Source organism: Metopolophium dirhodum, chromosome 1 (assembly GCF_019925205.1).
Source record: "Metopolophium dirhodum isolate CAU chromosome 1, ASM1992520v1, whole genome shotgun sequence".
In the NCBI taxonomy this organism is placed as follows: domain Eukaryota; kingdom Metazoa; phylum Arthropoda; class Insecta; order Hemiptera; family Aphididae; genus Metopolophium; species Metopolophium dirhodum.
Window position 1 is genome coordinate 60,990,050 of NC_083560.1, and position 17,302 is coordinate 61,007,351.

Below are 17,302 nucleotides of genomic sequence, written 5' to 3' on the forward strand. Positions count from 1 at the left end.
CAAGTTCCTCGGACACATTGTGACTCCACTTGGGATGTCTATGGATCCGTCAAAGCTTCAAGCCATTCGTGAGTTTCCCCAACCTCGGAATAAAAAATAGCTACAATCATTTATCGGTTTTTGTAATTTCTATCGGAAATTTTCGTGTCACCATGCCTCAATTATAAGCCCGCTTATTGAACTCGTCAAAAAAGATTGTACTTGGCGTTTTGGGTATGAAGAGCTGAAGCTATTTAATGCGGTCCGTGAATCATTCACAAAACAATATCTGTCACATCCACATTTCGACCAGAGGTTTTACCTTCAGACTGATGCGAGTAAAGTTGGACTCGGTGCTGAGCTGTTTCAAATCTCTCCAAGCGCAGACTGACGTACTATATCTTTTGCTAGCCGCACTTTAAACACCGCTGAGCGTAATTACTCCATAACAGAATTGGAATTGTTATCTATAGTCTTTTGCTTGTGAGAATTTTCGGGTATTCATCCTACTGATCATCAAGCCTTAACTTTTTTATTCCAATGTCGCCTGCGAAACGCTCGATGAACTCGATGGACGTTACACCTTCAAGAGTTCAATCTACAAGTAAAACACATCCCTGGCTCTGATAATGTTATTGATGCTCTATCCAGAAGTCCTGCCGGATGAGAGGAGGTGGAGAAGGTGATATCCAGTTTTCCATGTGTTTTAACAATCACGTCAAAAAAGGTTCAAGCCGAGTTTGAGCGTCAAATATTGTCTTTCAAATCAATTTGCTTGTCCCAGAGGGAGGACCCTAACCTCGATAGACTTCAACAGTTGCTGAAAGACCCCCAGAGTCAGCAGACCCCGTATCTCGAACACTATAGCTTAGTAGAGGGGGTACTGTTTTATCGACGACACAAGTCTACTGATCAATGGCTGGTCTACATCCCCATCAACAGGGTAGACGAACTGATCACTCAGGTGCATCGTCATTTTGGCCATGTCGGACCAAAGAAGTGCATACTCGCCATACGTGATTTCTGTTTTTTCAAAAGCTTTCAGTCACGTATCCGAGAAGTAGTCCGAAGTTATGTGTTGTGTCAGAAGACTAAAGCGTCCACGGTCCGTATAGAAGGGGAAATGCGATCTGTTCTGGCCGATGTCCCACTCGGGCGAGTATTAGTCGATCTATATGGCCCTCTCCCTCCGGGTTGGAACCAAGTCCGATATATTTTGGTCGTACTAGATAACTTCTCCCGATTTGTCCGTCTATACCCAGTGGAGAAGGCCACCGCTGTCGTGGTAACCAATCGCATTATTGATGATTATATATCCACATACGGTAAACCACGATGCATCGTATCCGATCACGGTGTACAGTTCCGGAGCAACGTGTGGCAGAATCGGTTGTTAGCCCTCGGTGTACCGTCAACAATGACGTCTGTGTACCATCCCCAGTTCAATCCAGCGGAGAGAGTAATGAGAGAACTCGAACGCATGTTCCGGGCGTACTGCGACGAAAACCATACCGAGTGGCCACGGTACGTATCGTACATTGAATGGGTGTTAAACAACACAGTCCATGAGTCAACAGGCCACACCCCACAAGAGCTTTTTCTATCCGTCGAACAATATAACCCATTCGGAAATGTCGTTTCGTTCCCTCTTCGTCTTCCTCTAGCACAGAGAACTAAACTGACCATAGCCCGAGAGATCCAGCTCACCCATTCCGAAAGAAGAAAACACCGCCATGACAAGCAGGGCGTACCCCTATCATTTGTCACGCGTGTTGGTGAAAACGCATTGCCTAAGTTCATCCGTCGACAAATGTATACAGAAATTCTTCTTGCTATACTAAGGGCCCTACGTGATCACCAGCCGTCCTCAAGACAATGCATATACTCTGGCAGATCCAAACACCAACAGAACTATTGGGACTTACAATATTGTTCACCTCCGTCCGTTCTACGAACCGATCAGTTCACCATTGCACCAGGCTGAAGTCATTGTTAGCACTCAGGTATCATAAGAACGGATCGAACACATCTCTCGTATGAAATTCCCGTCAATTATTATTACCGATTATTATTTAAGTTTGCGTTTAAACATCGTCATCCATGAAAGCTCTCTCCGATGTAGCGAACTTTCATGGGGGGGGGGGAGGGGGGGTTTCTGTGACGTCCAACGCAAACCAATATTATTATAATTTATAATTGTACTAGCAGGTACCGTAGGAGCGCGACATGCGACGAGATAGATAAAGCATACTATCCCGCGCGCCTCAGTCTCCGCTGATCCAATACTGCACCACCGTACCGGCAGTCGCACACACACTCCCCTCCTAGTATCCACGGCTCAGAGTACCGGCCACTCATGTTAGCTGTACGTATGTGACCCCCTCCCTCACCTGCGGTTTTTCAGTGCCACCCAAGATCGCAAAGTACTGACCGACACCAGCAAAAGCCACTACTAACTTTTTCCCGTCTCAGCTCCCGGTACCATGAGCGAGTAGCAAGCGTTTTGCTGATGCGCCGAAAGGCGGCATAGGACACACACTATTTAATGGTAACGTTTTTTGGTACATCATTATTATTATTCTCACCGTGGCCGGTACTTTTAGGGTATTATTACTATATGATTATATTATTATTAATATACTTATGTATTATGGTACATTATTGTTGTCCTCCCGCCGGTAAACCGCTCCGTCGGAGCCGTGTGGTGAGTAATGTTTATATTTTATTTAGTAAAATGCATTATTATTATTATTTTTATAATTTACTTTGACCGAGTTTTATGCCTTCGGCTTTCTTGGCACCAACTTAAATCCTAAATTTGTTCAAATAAACGTATATATATATATTTTTCCCCCAAATTGAGGTGTTATTATTTCACCGTCGGTCACCTTTCCTATTACTGGGTCAAATGTATTCCCGTTCTTAGGTATTAAAAAAAAATCCACGGCACTCCGGCTTTCGGGTCTCGGTCCGTGGTTGGCGACCGTGAAATGTTCGAGGCGGCCACATGACTCTCGAGAACATGATAAATATGAGCGAGCAGTCACAATTTATTTTTTAATGCGTTCAAAACAGTTTTCAAAAAAATATAATAATGGTTTCCACTGCATTATTTTCGTCCAGTCCGGTTTTCAGTCTTCGAAATAGCTGTAGTTTTTGTAACACAAAATCCCCCTTTGATTGTCCGCAGAGTTGTTTCCACCCCATCAGTTCTGTGTGTAGTTTTGCTCTGATTTGAGGTTCGTTGAACTTGTTGGTAAATTCTTTGTAGAATTCTTCCCCATGTGGGGTCGATTGTTTTTATTCTTCCTCACCATGTTCCGGCCTCTCCTTTAAGTTGCAGTGCCAGTACTTTGACCCATCGTTGTCCCAGGATTTCTGCTTCTATTATATCCCTTGTTATGTTTAGGAAGCACATAAGGTTCTCCTCTTTTTTCACTGCGTACTCTGGTAGCGCGTCTTTTGCCACCTGTATATTTTCGGGTGGTAGTAGGTTTGATTCCTCCGACCAGTCCCGTATTATTGTTTGTTAGGTAGTGTCTCTTTCTGTGAGATTTTCCCTGTCCGTTGTTTTATGTGGACCGTTATTTAGCGTGTTTTCTATATTGGGAAATCCCACTCGACGGTTCTGGTTTTCCCAGTGTCCGGTTATGTATGGATTTGTTCCCCCATGTTAGTGTTGGCATATGGCGTAGATGTGATCACGTTGGTGACGCTTGTGGTGACCATTGTGTTTGTCCTCTATATCGGAAACGGTGTTGAATGCACGCTGGAAATCCCCTCGTTGTGTGACTCGGGAAAACCCTGTTGCCCGTAGTATGATTCATATTCAGTGTTTCTTTTGTTGATCATGTTGTAATGAAGGGTTGTGGTGTTTTCGCCTTGTTTTTTTGCTTGTTTCTTTGTGTTTCGTTGTTTTCATTTTCTGGGAAGTTTTCCGAGTGTTTTTGGTTTTTGGGTTTTTCCAGTTTGTTGATCCGACTTGACAGGTTCTCAACTACTCCTTAAGTCAGTTCGCATACTCTTGACGGCTCAAGTCTCTAGTCTAAAATTTCTGTTATGGTTCGCTCCAAGCCAGTGCTCAGGTTTGGGTTTCCCCCCTTCTTGGTTTTTTTGTTTTCCTTTTTTGAGCTTCTAGTCCTCTCCTGGGTTGATTTCGAGGTTGTTTGATGTATCGGTCCAGGTTGTTGGTAGTTGGGGAACTTCTAGTGGGTTTTCCCCCTCCGTTGTTCCAATGTGCTGTTCGTGAGCTAGGTAGAGTTCTGATTTTGTGCCCATCGTTCCTAACCCCCTTTTGGTCTATTCCCCCTTGAGTTTCACGATTGTTAGTTCGCTAAATTATTTTTTTATCCCATGGCATCGTGTGCTAACACGTGGGGCCCTTTCCTACTTTTATTTATATGTATTAGATATCTTAATTTTGTAGGAGGGTTGTATTCCTCATGTTTTATAGATGGGAGGGTTTATTTTTAGACCCCCAGTTTTTTTAATCATATTTAAGTTTAAAATGTTAGCCATCAGGGTTTGTGTTGCTGATACTTTTTTAGCTAGATGTCCCTTTATGCTCCTATGTGGAAGAGTTTCCTGCTGTTTGAAATCTGAATCCTGATGAGCGTTCTGCAGAAGAAATTTATAAAATGACAACTCAGCTGAGTTCTGGTTGATTTATAGTCCATCTTCAATTTCAGAAAACATCACCCTGTTAGTTGATTCAAAATCTTTTGATTTTGCCGTTTCCAGACACTTAGTACGCAGATTTTATGCAAGATTACCTGGATGTTGGTCACAATGAACTGATTCCACTCAAACAAACAGATAATGTTTTTCAGATATTCCGGATCATTGTGTGCTTAGACCTGGCAATAGCACCACCATACTTCGTGTCATTTTCAATGCCTCAGCTCGTATAAGTGCCATGTGTTCCTTAAATGAAAACATATATTATATGGGTCCAAAACTTCAGCCCGATATTCAAGTTATTCTCCTTCGTGCACGGTTATAGAAATATATATTTATGATTTACACTGAACATAATGTATATAATACATATTATGTATCGGACAAATGTGTATTATAATGGTGCATCCAGTCGATCGAGATAATCTGCGAATATTCTGGAGATTTCAAAAATACCACAGAGGAATACTGACTCTTTACAGTCACTTACGTTACATCAGCGGCACATACTAAGCTCTTCGTACACATCAGGAATTGGCCACCATTTATGGAAAATTATTTACCATTACTGCGTCAGTTTTCCTAATAGGTCGTCGTGAATGATATTCTCACTGGAGCTAACGCCGAGTAACGCGAGCGTGCCCTTGAATATCAGTCTCGGCGTATAAACTTGTGTTTATTAGCTAAGATTGAGCTAAGAAAATAGGCAAGCCACAACAGTTATATTCTACAAGCTGTTCTAACTGAATCTCAAGCAATGTCTAATGATAAATTTGAATTAAAAATACAAAGGTTAAAATGGGATTCAAATATTAAAGTGTTTTTTTTATACTCAACTATATACAACTGATATTACAAAACGGTCAGTGCTCTCCAACAATACCAGAGTCTTCGATCCGTTGGGCTTGCTGACTCTCACAGCTTTGTACAGCAGGGCTCACATGAGATGATAAAATACCAAAAGATATTGCTGTATTGTGGACACGATATCAATTAGAACTGAAGTTGATTTAATGGATCTCTATTCCTCGTCAGATAATATTCAAAGATACGATAACAGTTCAACTTCATGCTTTCTTGGATAACTAAAAGAAAGGATACGTGGCGGCAGTATACCTGAGAACACAAACCGCTATTTTAACTCATTATCACCTTGTAACTGGAAGTCCAAAGTAGCACCTCACAAAATGTCTACTATCACACACCTTAAACTGTATGAGACTGTATGCCACCAAACTACTACATTTTGTTGTTGATACCTACTCAAAAAATCTTCAAATCGATGAGTTACATGCTCGGATGGATTCAACCATTGCGTTAGCATAGATACAATCGTATTAAGCTATGTTTATTACAAATCAAACAAGCTAAATTCATGAACTCACCTCACCAAATATTTAGCACCATGTCCCCACGTAGAAAAATCCTGGTGGCTGTGATTCTCGTAAACTTTTTTCATCGGAACTTGCTCATCTTCTGAGGTCGACAAGCACTACATTCCTGTAAGACCCGTCTAAAAATTGGACATTTGCTATACCCCATTCAGATACAAAAATAAAAACTCAAGTTTCCACTGCAGCTCGAAAATGTACTGTCTTTCTAATTAAGACATCATAATAATCATTAACTTAAGTATGATTATTAAGTTATTATTATTATTATTAAGTTCTCCATCGTTTCCCGCCGTTCGATAAAGGTATTCACTTAGTCCCATATTGTCTTCGTCTCTCAAAATCACGTCCTTCTAAATTTACATAGATTGTTGATGGAAGTGAAGAAGTATGAACTTTGTTGTCCTTATTTTATTTGACGTGAGCTATTGTATAGCCATGGATAGCCTTACGATCAAATAAAGTAAAAAATATACAGAGTACATGATCTAAATCGAGTGAGTTTTGAATTTGAGTTGTAGGTGGACTGGGGCGACACCTCATCAGCCCAATCGCGGGAGTATTGAAAGTGAAGAGTTAAAATGTGTTATCCGAATTTGAAACAAATGACGTATTAAAGGTGTATACCAGAAAATATCAAATTGGATATGTGGTGGGCTGGTGTGACATACATCAATTGGTTTATGAGATCACTGTATAGCTCTCTATTTGGTTTCTATGTATACCATTTGGAGGGAAAGTGTATTTGATGAGTACTTTTCATTTAGTGTTTGGTGTGAAAGTGGAGATTGTCATTGCTAAATCAATTAAGGAGTTATTTATAACGTCATGTCGGGCATGAACTCCATACCCGACGTTTAGAAGAATAATTTGCTCATTTTCTAGGAATTTTTCAACAATTTTTCTTCTGGCATCGGTGTAGTTTGATCCCAAAATTTGGTAACAACTGATAATCTTATCTAGATCATTAAGTTATATGTTAGTTCTATCAGGCAATTAGATATTGCAAATACATATTTATTTATTTATTATTAATTAACGCCAGTTTGGGAAAACTTCCAAATATAAATAAACTAATGAAACATATTTATTATTATTTATTGTAATATAGTTTTTATTTTTGTATAGTTGTTTGTGAAATAATTTTCAGAACATAATATAATTTAGTTTATAGCTGTATTGGTTACTAGTACTATCCTTTGTTAAGGTGGTTGACTCATAAAGATACGTTAGCAGGTCGTTGTGGCGATTGCGACTATAATTTGTGGTATGAAAGAGAACAACAAATGGAACAGTGTAGCGTGTGGAATTTTAAGAAGCTCAAATCATATGCACCATCAATTATTCTGTGAAAGGATTTTAAGTTTAAATTTACTCTTGTGTCTGCTAAGGTATCCAAGCATAATGAATTTAGAACAGGAGTGTAGTCATGTGATTGATTTTAAAAACATAACCGGCAAAGCAGAGAATGTGACTTAAAACACACTCCGTGATTAAGGAGTTGGAGGCCGTGTAAGGATCCCTAGGACACAAGCGTACTCTAATAAAAGGCAAACTAGAGAGCTGTACAGAATTTTTAGTGAGGATGACAGTTTTAAGTGTATAAAACGCTTTTTATGAATTCTAATGTCTTATAAGCTTCGCAAATTATTAATTGGATATGTGGATGGTAATTTATATCACTGGTAAGAAGGACCCTTTGGTCACTTTTATTTGTAACAGATTCCAGCACAATATCATTAATGGTATGGTTATGAACTGTTTACTTTCTGCTGCGAGAAAGGACAATGACTGGCATTTGCTAACATTTAAGTAGAGTTAAATCTGGAGTGCAAAACAGTCTTCTATGAAGATTCAATTTGGCAGACAATCAGCAAAGTTGAGGAAATAACAATTTGGGATTTTTTTCATGTAATTGATGAATAATGCAAAGAAAAAACGGTGAAGGTGGCCCCCTTGTGGAACCCTTGAAGTAATAGGAAGGACTTCAAACTTGAATCCATAGATTTTTACAAATTGGAACCTTTCAGACAGATATGATTTAAACAAGGACAGAAGAGGTTCACCAAACCATGATTTTTAGTGGAACTCGGAGAGAAAGTTTTGGTCAACTCGATCAAAAGCTTCGGCAAAATAAGTAAAGATAACGCCAACCTAAGATTTATTGTCGAATGCATTTGGTACAAAGTAATTAAAAATAGTTAGATTCGTAGTACCGGAGCACCCAAGTATACATCCATATTGTTCACGATTAGGACAGATGTAAGTGATGGCTGTATGTTAAATAAAATTAGTGATTCCAATAATTTCGCTATAATACTTAGTATGGAAATAGGCTTGTAATTTCTAACGTTGGATTTGTCACCATTCTTGAAAATGGGGGTAATCGAACTTATTTTTCAGATCAACTGATCTAAAGATCGCTTAAATATCAGCCATAAAGGAAGACGGAGGACAGACTTAAGGTTATAAAAGAATGTACCCGGTAGACCATCAGGTCCATTCTTAAACCTGATAACGGGGAGTATAAGACCTTTCCCTCAGTGGTTTATATACCCTAACCATGTATCGTGATTCGTAAGGGCGGCTACTTCACGCCTTTTGTGATGTGGGCTCATACCCCCGGGTAGGTACATTGGACGCACGAGCGCCAGACAATATTCTGCAGGCAATGATCATTTTGAGGCTGATCTGTGTGTTTTGAAAGTCAAGCGTCGGCGACTCCAGACTAATTCCTCCCCTTCTACTAAGGCGGTATTCCCACACTCTCCACGAGGCCATCCCCATAAGTCATGGACGCGTGGATGTCGAGCGTGGGCACGCGAAGTGCAGGCGCCCGCTAGCCGCACGTGCATGACAAAGCTAGTCGAAGCACTGATACCACTCGGGCGTTGACATTGTAGGACTTCAGTGGGACCTCCTCCGACTTTCGCGGAATGAGATTTAGGAATACGTATTTCCAGTACTCACAATGACTGTTTTTCCTGCTAGCATCAATGCCGGAACAAGTTTACTACCGCGGCACGACCTTTGTAGAGCAGTACGGTTTTCAAGACGGATAGCCGATGTCCGCACCGAAACATCGTGTTTGTCGTTTGAGTACCTTATCGATAGGTGACTCCCAGTTAGTCTTCTATACGCGCGTGTTCATCCACGAGTTGACTGGCCCCGTGAACTCTCAGTCAGAATTAGGTGAGGGAGCCCGGCGCGTGATCGGAGGTCTGCGGCTGCGTGGTCCAACACACAGCGGTGTGTTTCGCATAGTCCTACCATTTTGGCGCAGGGCAGTGTAAATCCCCCACTGGGATAGGTTGTTCTTGTACGGAGTAGAAAGGTGCCCTTCGTCACCTTAGTCCCTGTCGTACAGGGCCCCGTGCCGAAGGTCTGTTGAAACGTCTAACAAGTTTACCCTTCGTCAGTACGTGTCAAATTTGATACGCCTGGAACATGACTGTTGGATGAGAAGACGGAAGCACAAGGAAGACTTCCCCAGGTTAGAGACACCAAGGCAATCCTCAAACAGCAATGTCCCCATTGAGTCCAGGCTGGGCACGAGGAAACCTCCTGTAAGCGCTCGACGGCAGAAGGCAGCTGCCAAAAATGACGTAAGAGCTAGAAATGCCAGGGTGGGTCCTAGGTTTGAAGTGACCACGGGCGACGATGGCTGGAAGGACCTCAGAAAGTCCATTGAGCAAAAAATACCGAATCCCAAGATCAGGACGGTGAGGCTAAGGACGGGCGGCCTGGTTCTCTTCCTGGAGGACGCTGAGACCGCAGCTGCTTTACGACGTACCTCTAATCTGTTAGAGAAAGCACCACGCAGACCTCGAGTCATTATTAAGTTTGTCGACAGACTGCTCGATAAAGAGGAAATACCGTGGGCTCTAAGTCAAAATACCGCTCTCGGCATTGGCGAAAAAGAGACGGCACAAATCAAGCCTCTCTTTAAACTAGGTCCTCGGGACGGGCACGTGGTCCACTGGGTCATTGAGGTTGCCCCAGAAACTTTGCCCAAGGTAGAAGGCAAGTTGGCATACCTGGGACTCACCAAGTGCAGGATGAAAATCTTTGATTCGGTAACTCAGTGCTGTAACTGTCAGGGATTTGGCCACACGGCTATCAAATGCAGGGAAGAACAGCCCAGGTGCAGAAAGTGCTCTGAAAGGCATGACTCCAGGTCCTGCAAGGCTCAAACCGTGAGATGCCCTAATTGCCGCAGTAATACCCATAATGCTGCATCAGCTAAATGCCCGGCTAGAGCCGCCGCAATGAAGCAAAACACCCGACGTACTGATTTCGGGAGCTCGGCACTAACCCCGGTCAACCGATGAGTTACCAAATAAAAGTCATTCAGCACAATCTAAACCGAGACCGCATGGCAAGCCATCAACTCTACGAGCTCTGCCGGGAGCACAAAATTGACTATGTCCTACTACAAGAACCGATGATAATAAATAAGGCGGTATATGGGTTCGAAGGTTGCAGACGCTCAGCGATCAGTAGGGACTCCGGGGCTGCCATCATTGTGCTGACTAGCCGTTTCCAGTCGATAAACCTAAGCGCGTACTCGGCCAGCCACACAGTTGCAATACGAGTTACCTACGGTCCTAGGCCTCGGGACAGCATAGTCCTGGTGTCAGCCTATTTCAAATACAACATCCCGACTGTACTCCACGTCGAGCGACTGGACCAAGTCTTGGTCAAGGAGAAAAGGACCCTGATAGGAGCTGATACTTACGGTCACTCGAGGCTCTGGCACTCGATAAAACGAAACAGCCGAGGCAGAACTATCGAGGAATTTGTTGACAGGCATGGCTTGAAGGTCCACAACCAGCCTGGTCATATAAATACCTTCTGCCGCAACGACGGTAGGACATCGAACATTGACGTCACGTTAACAACAGCTGACATTGGTCATATGGTAAAAGACTGGCGGGTGAACGATTGGACTGATAGCGACCAAAGGCCCCGGCACCAACAAGGTATAACATCAAACTTGCAGACTGGGATTCATTCCATTCAACCCTCCTCGGCGAGCTTGGTAGCGTTAATGACAGTGACCCGGAAGAAATGGCTGTTGGCATCAGCAGAGTATTGAAAACGGCAGCTAATCGCTCAATTCCAGCGAAAAGGGCATCGGACGCGCCGGGAAAGAACCCGTGGTGGTCCCCGGTTCTGACTACAAAACGTCGATACTTAGCCCGAGCCAGGCGTCTCGGCATGAGAAACAATAACCACCAACTTTACAATTCTCTCAAAAACGAATTCCTTAAGGAAATTAGACAGCACAAATTAGCGGCTAGGAGGTCTTTTGCTGAGGACTTAAACTCCAACCCTTGGTCAAAGGCTTTTTCCTGGGCCAAAATAGGCAGCAGGGGAAAATCGATCCCAAGCACTTTGACCAAGGAGGACGGGTCGCAAACGGCCGACTGTCGTGAAACAGCTGAGCTGTTTCTGGACAAATTTGTTCCCCTTGACTCCAACCAGGGTAACTGGTGCTATCAAGGCCCGTTAGAGCACAAGGATACTCCGGACTCAGCTACGATAAAAGCCGTGATATGGAGGATTAAGACCAGCAGCGCTCCCAGAGTGGATGGCATCTCAGCGGGTATATTGAGAAAAGCCTGGCCAGCTTTACAAATACACATTACTAAACTCTTTGGCCTATGTATCATGAATGGCGTTTTTCCGCAGTGCTGGAAAATGGCAAAACTAGTTCTTATCCCCAAGCCCGGTGAACACGATGCGAACGTAACAAAGTCTTACCGCCCGATTAGCCTTCTGCCCACATTGGGTAAAGCTCTGGAAACAATAATAATACAAGGCATTGAATCTGAAACTAAGTTGGATTCCCATGTGGAACAGCATGGTTTCACTTCTGGGAAGTCTACGATCAGTGCCTTGGAAGGCGTGTACGACTTCGTCGATGCATCCCGTTCCAGACACATCTTTGGAACTTTTCTGGATATAACGGGTGCATTCGACAACGTCAAATGGTCTCCCTTGCTCCAACAAGCAATAAGTCTCGGTGCTTCTCTGAGGACAGTGAGAATTATAACCTCATACCTTACAAACAGGTGGGCAAGCCTGGACATGGATGGCAAGCAATACAAATGGCAACTCAGCCGTGGCTGTCCTCAGGGGTCCCAACTCGGGCCTACCCTATAATAGCAATATCCCCGATATACGAGAAAATTTTACTCAATACCTCGAAAATAATAACGTATGCCGATGATATCTTGCTGATGGTAGGCACTGCCAGGCCTCACACTGCGTTTACACGCATCGAGAAGCAGTTGGACTCGTTCTCTGGGTGGGCTAACACCTTTTCCCTGGAGTTCTCTGCGTCCAAGAGCCAACTGCTCTCCCTGAAAGGCGGCCTTAAGCCGGGCTACTCAGTCGGCTTCGGCTCTGAGCGTAACGCACCAAGAATTGAATCCGCTGCGACGGCAAAATACCTGGGTGTCATTCTCGACCCCAGGCGCAGCTATTGGGACCACGTAAAGGCTGTGAGCGCCAAATCTACGGATATGTATCGTAGGCTACGTACATTATATTCGGCAAACTGGGGTATGGGCCAACAGGCTGCCCGCACAATTTACAAAGGAGTCTTTATTCCCAGAATTGCGTATGCGGCGGAAATCTGGAAAAACGGCACCATGCTGGACAAGAGCCGTAAGAAACTCCTTAGCGCGCAGAGAGCCCCGCTCCTTGCTATAACGGGAGCTTACAAGACAGCGTCTACGAATTGTCTCCCGGTCGTGGCGGGCACTTTCCCTATGGACCTGGAGGTGAGGTACCAGGCTCTGGGGGAGGGATCTTGCCAGGCGGAAGATCACGCCGGAAGACATGGTCAATGAAACCATCGCCCTAATGGAGGAATGGCAACAGATCTACGAAGGGTCGGAAAAGGGCAGCTGGACCCTCAAGATGATCCCATCAGTATTCCATAGGTGTAGTATACTCCTTAAGCTGGATCATTACACTACACAAATGTTGACCGGCCATGGAGACTTCAGGGCTAAGCTCCATAGCTTCAAATTGGTGGATGATCCAATATGCAAATGTGACAGAAGGCCGGAAACCGCGAGCCATGTCCTCAGATTCTGCCCAAGGACCAAAAATGCGCGCATAAAGCTCAAGAGGAAGCTCAGAGAGGAAGGTGAACCTTGGCCTCCAAGAGATGGCGCATTCCTTAAATCTAGGAAGACTTACGAAGCGCTGGCGACCTTCGCAAGAGAAGTACTCACGAATAGAACCAACCGATAATTTGGTCACAAGACCGTAAGGGTCAGAACGCTGCCCCGTCAGTAGATGGAAGGCTTAGTCTCGGGGTGTCCCCGATGAGCACGTATGGCGTAAGCGGCAGAAACGGGGGGACACGCTCGAGCGCGTTCTGGCCCGGGACGTGCTCATACGTCTTGGGATGACGAGGAGTTCGGCCCTGCTGCAGGGGCCTTACAGAATTCTGCATCAGTATTCCCTGCTTGTCGTACGAGGCGACTAAAAGGGATCTGGCCAGCCGGGGCCGACGCCTGGGGCGAGGACGCACCGAAACCTTCGGGGATTAGGGCGTTGGAGGTTCTAACCGCGACCTCGAGAAGAGCGGGTTGGTCACTGGGCTTAACCACCTGGTGACGCTAGGATGGCGAGGTTTGAGTTTCTGACCGCGACCTCATAAAGAGCGGGTTGGTCACTGGGCTTAACCACCTGGTGACGCCAGGATGGCGAGGTTTGAGGTTCTGACCGCGACCTCATGAAGAGCGGGTCGGTCACTGGGCTTAGCCACCTGGTGACGCCTCTGGGAGGCGGAGCTGGGCCCACCGTGAGCCCGTGGTACATGGCCCAAATCTCGGGAGGATCACAAGCTGAGGCAAGCCGCCGACGAAGCTTCGTCCGAGCATCCAACTATTGATGCTCTTTACCTAACGGGAAGAGAGAATAGTACTTCGGGATGTGACGGGACCCCTCGATGTTGAGAGATTGACACCGAGCCTTCACACGTCGATCGCGTGCGGACACTGCCCGCGATCGACGACGGTTTGGTTTCGGAGTGGCAGTTTGCAGGAGCATACTATGTGGTAATAGACCGTATGCTTGGTCAGAGGTAGGCGGCCGAGTGACGGAACCGGGCGGACCTGTACGGCGACAGCCGGCCGGGAAAGCACGGACCCTCCTTAGCGCTGACTCAGCCTATCGTTGGGGCTATATGCAGCGAAGGTTGTCCGTAACCAGAAACGGAAAGCAAATCGGATAGATTGCGACCCCACCAAGGTGGCGAAAGGCACCTGTATGCCCAAGCCGGATGGTACGGGCATGCCGTAGAAAAGCAGGCCCGGTGCTCGTGGTCCTTAGACGACGTGCGGTCGTCAATCTCCGGCGGCCCCTGGCCATACGAAAGTGTGGGGCGGTCCGCCGGTTGGCGGTCGTAAACCTCTACGGCTCTTGACTAGCACCTAGTGCTAACATAAGGTCCGTAGTTGCAGACGGAGGACTTGTCCGAGGTCATCTAACCCGGGAGTCTTCGTGTTGGATGAGGTTCCATTGAATATGATCCCATTAGATCCTGGTCTAAGGAAGGCCCACCTTGTCGTGGTGACCCCGCCCGTCGAACGAAAGTTCGGCGCCAAGAGGTCTTCAAAATCGGGTCCGTTAAACCAGTTGTGGCGGACCCCAGGCGTCGCGTGAGCTGTTACGTGGCACCAGGTCGTCCGCTCGCGATTGGTGGCCTATACCTCGAGATGGAAGCAATCCGCGAAAGAAACCAGTCGTCCTGCAGTGTCGTTCGATGGGCAGGCGTCGCGGGCGTAACCCAGCCTCAAGATCTGAGGGTCGTCGTAGACGGGCGTTCAGGCGTCAACCCTTAACTGGGGCGAACGCTCAGGGACCTTAACTGGTTCACAGGTGGTCAGGCTTGGCCGTAGGCTTCATTGACCGCGGTCCGGCGTGGAGAAGAACTTCCGAAGGTTGGCAACTCCGGTCGTAGGCGCCAGGCACTGATATGGACTGACCTTGACCTGGCGACAAACGGATGCAACCCGCGTAGAGCCCGGCGGGGCCAGAAGGTACAGGGCTTAGCCAGGCGGATAGGTTTAAAAACGCAAGGGAAGGACACTCACAAACCAAACGACGGAAGTGATCAAAAACAATATTACCCCAAGTGATAACCAGGCCATGCCGGCAAATTCACCTCCCAAGGGAGCATTGGCCCAATGATTTTTTTTTTGGGGGGGGGGGGGGGGGGCAAATCACTCTCTATCACCGGTCGGTGCTGAGCGACCCGACTGACGTGCATACGGGCGAAAAAATTGACCACACTCATAACAAGCCTCCGGCAACCAGCTGACCAATCATAAACTTGACCCCATTCTAATTATCGATGACAATGGCTATGATTTAGCCGAAAGCACCTTTTTGAGGCTGAAAGGCGGTGGTTTAAACCAACAGTCCAGATTTTTCTACCCCCCTGACCACGGAGAAGAATAGGAAGCAGGAAACCGATAGTGACAACAGCACCTCGTCAGATAGGTCTGAAGGCGCATACTCGAAAAGTATTGATGACCACTGCGAGAAAATCGAACAGTCGGTCTCAAATACGAGGAAAATCATTGAAGATATGATAAAAGAAGCCAAAGTTGGCAGACGCTGGGCTGAAATGTTGAATCGTCAACTCGATGAGCTGTTAATCGGCTCCAGGCGGCTTCAAATGGCTGGTTCAAAGATTCTCGGTGGTTGGTCGGAGCAGAGAATTGAACTCCGTGAGACACGAATAATGATGGGAAATTTCCATGGCGATCTTAGCGCCCTGCGAGAGAAACATAGAGCTCTCTTAAATGAATACGATGAGTATCTCAAAGGTAAAGACCGCAATCCATTTAGGCCGTCCTCTGCTGCGTCTGGTAATCTGCCATCACGCGCAGAAATTGATCTGTCCGTGGAATTAATGGCAATAGATGAGAATATCAAACAAGTCGTTAGTCCGTCAGGAAAGTCAAAAACACTAACAATCCAAGGATAACGGTAAATGGGGCAAATGGAAAAAGCAACAAAAATGCCCTTAAAAAAATGGTGCATTTGAAGTGTGCCGGCGCACATGACTCTAGGGCCTGCGTCTCCGAAACTATAACATGCGTTAACTGCAAGGGACCGCACTTGGCGTCGAGCAGAGCCTGTAAGGCGAGGGACCACGCAGTTCTGACCTCGATCCGCCGCACAAACTTCACAAAGAAAGAAAAAAGCAACCCTGCCCTAAATGAATAATAAAATCAAAATGAAAGTCATACAGCATAATTTGAATAGAGACCGCACAGCCAGCCTTCAGCTTAGGGAAATATGCCGGGAACAAAAAATAGATTTCGTCCTAATCCAAGAGCCACTGATCACAAGCCAATCGATCTATGCGTTTGAACATTACAGACGGTCGCTGATTAGCAAAGACGCTAGTTCGGCAATCGTGATCCTCTCAAATCGATATCAGTCGATAAACTCAAGGACCTATTCATTCAGCCTATTCATTGGCTATCCAAGTGACTTACGGTCCCAGGCCGCGAGACTACGTGGTTTTAGTGTCGGCCTATTTTAAATTTAACATACCGACCATCCTACACATCGAACACCTAAACTAGATCCTGATAAAGGAAAAAAGGGTACTGATCAGGGCTGACACTAATGGCCATTCTAAGCTATGGCACTCGGTTTCTCGAAACCATCACGGCAGAATAACCGAAGAATTCATTGAAAAGCATGGCCTTAAAGTCCACTACTTAGAATTACTCCATGTGCCACTGTTAAACCAACTCCGTTGAAGCCTTGAAAGGACTGGTAAGTTTTCACGTGACGTAATAATACGTTTGTAATAAAGAAAAGATTATGGTGGGACCTATTATTCATATTTAACGATCTCCCACTGATATCTACAGTACCGGATCTAGGGGGCGATCCTGGGCACATGCCATAATACATGATCATAGAGGGGCGCAAATTTCAAATTTTTAACTCATAATTTTTATCACATTTTAATTTTTTTTAAACAAATTAAATATTTTGTAGTCAGATTATTATTACACTAGTATTTCAAATTAAATAGTTTTAATTTAACATAGTCACACTGGTAATGATTAAGAAAAGACATTCGTCATATTATATCATATTATACTTTCAATTTCATGATTTTAGTAATTTATAGTTAACCTAATTACGTGAAATCTTGTTTTAAATTTTAGCTATAAAAGTTGATTATTTTATAAATTTTTAAC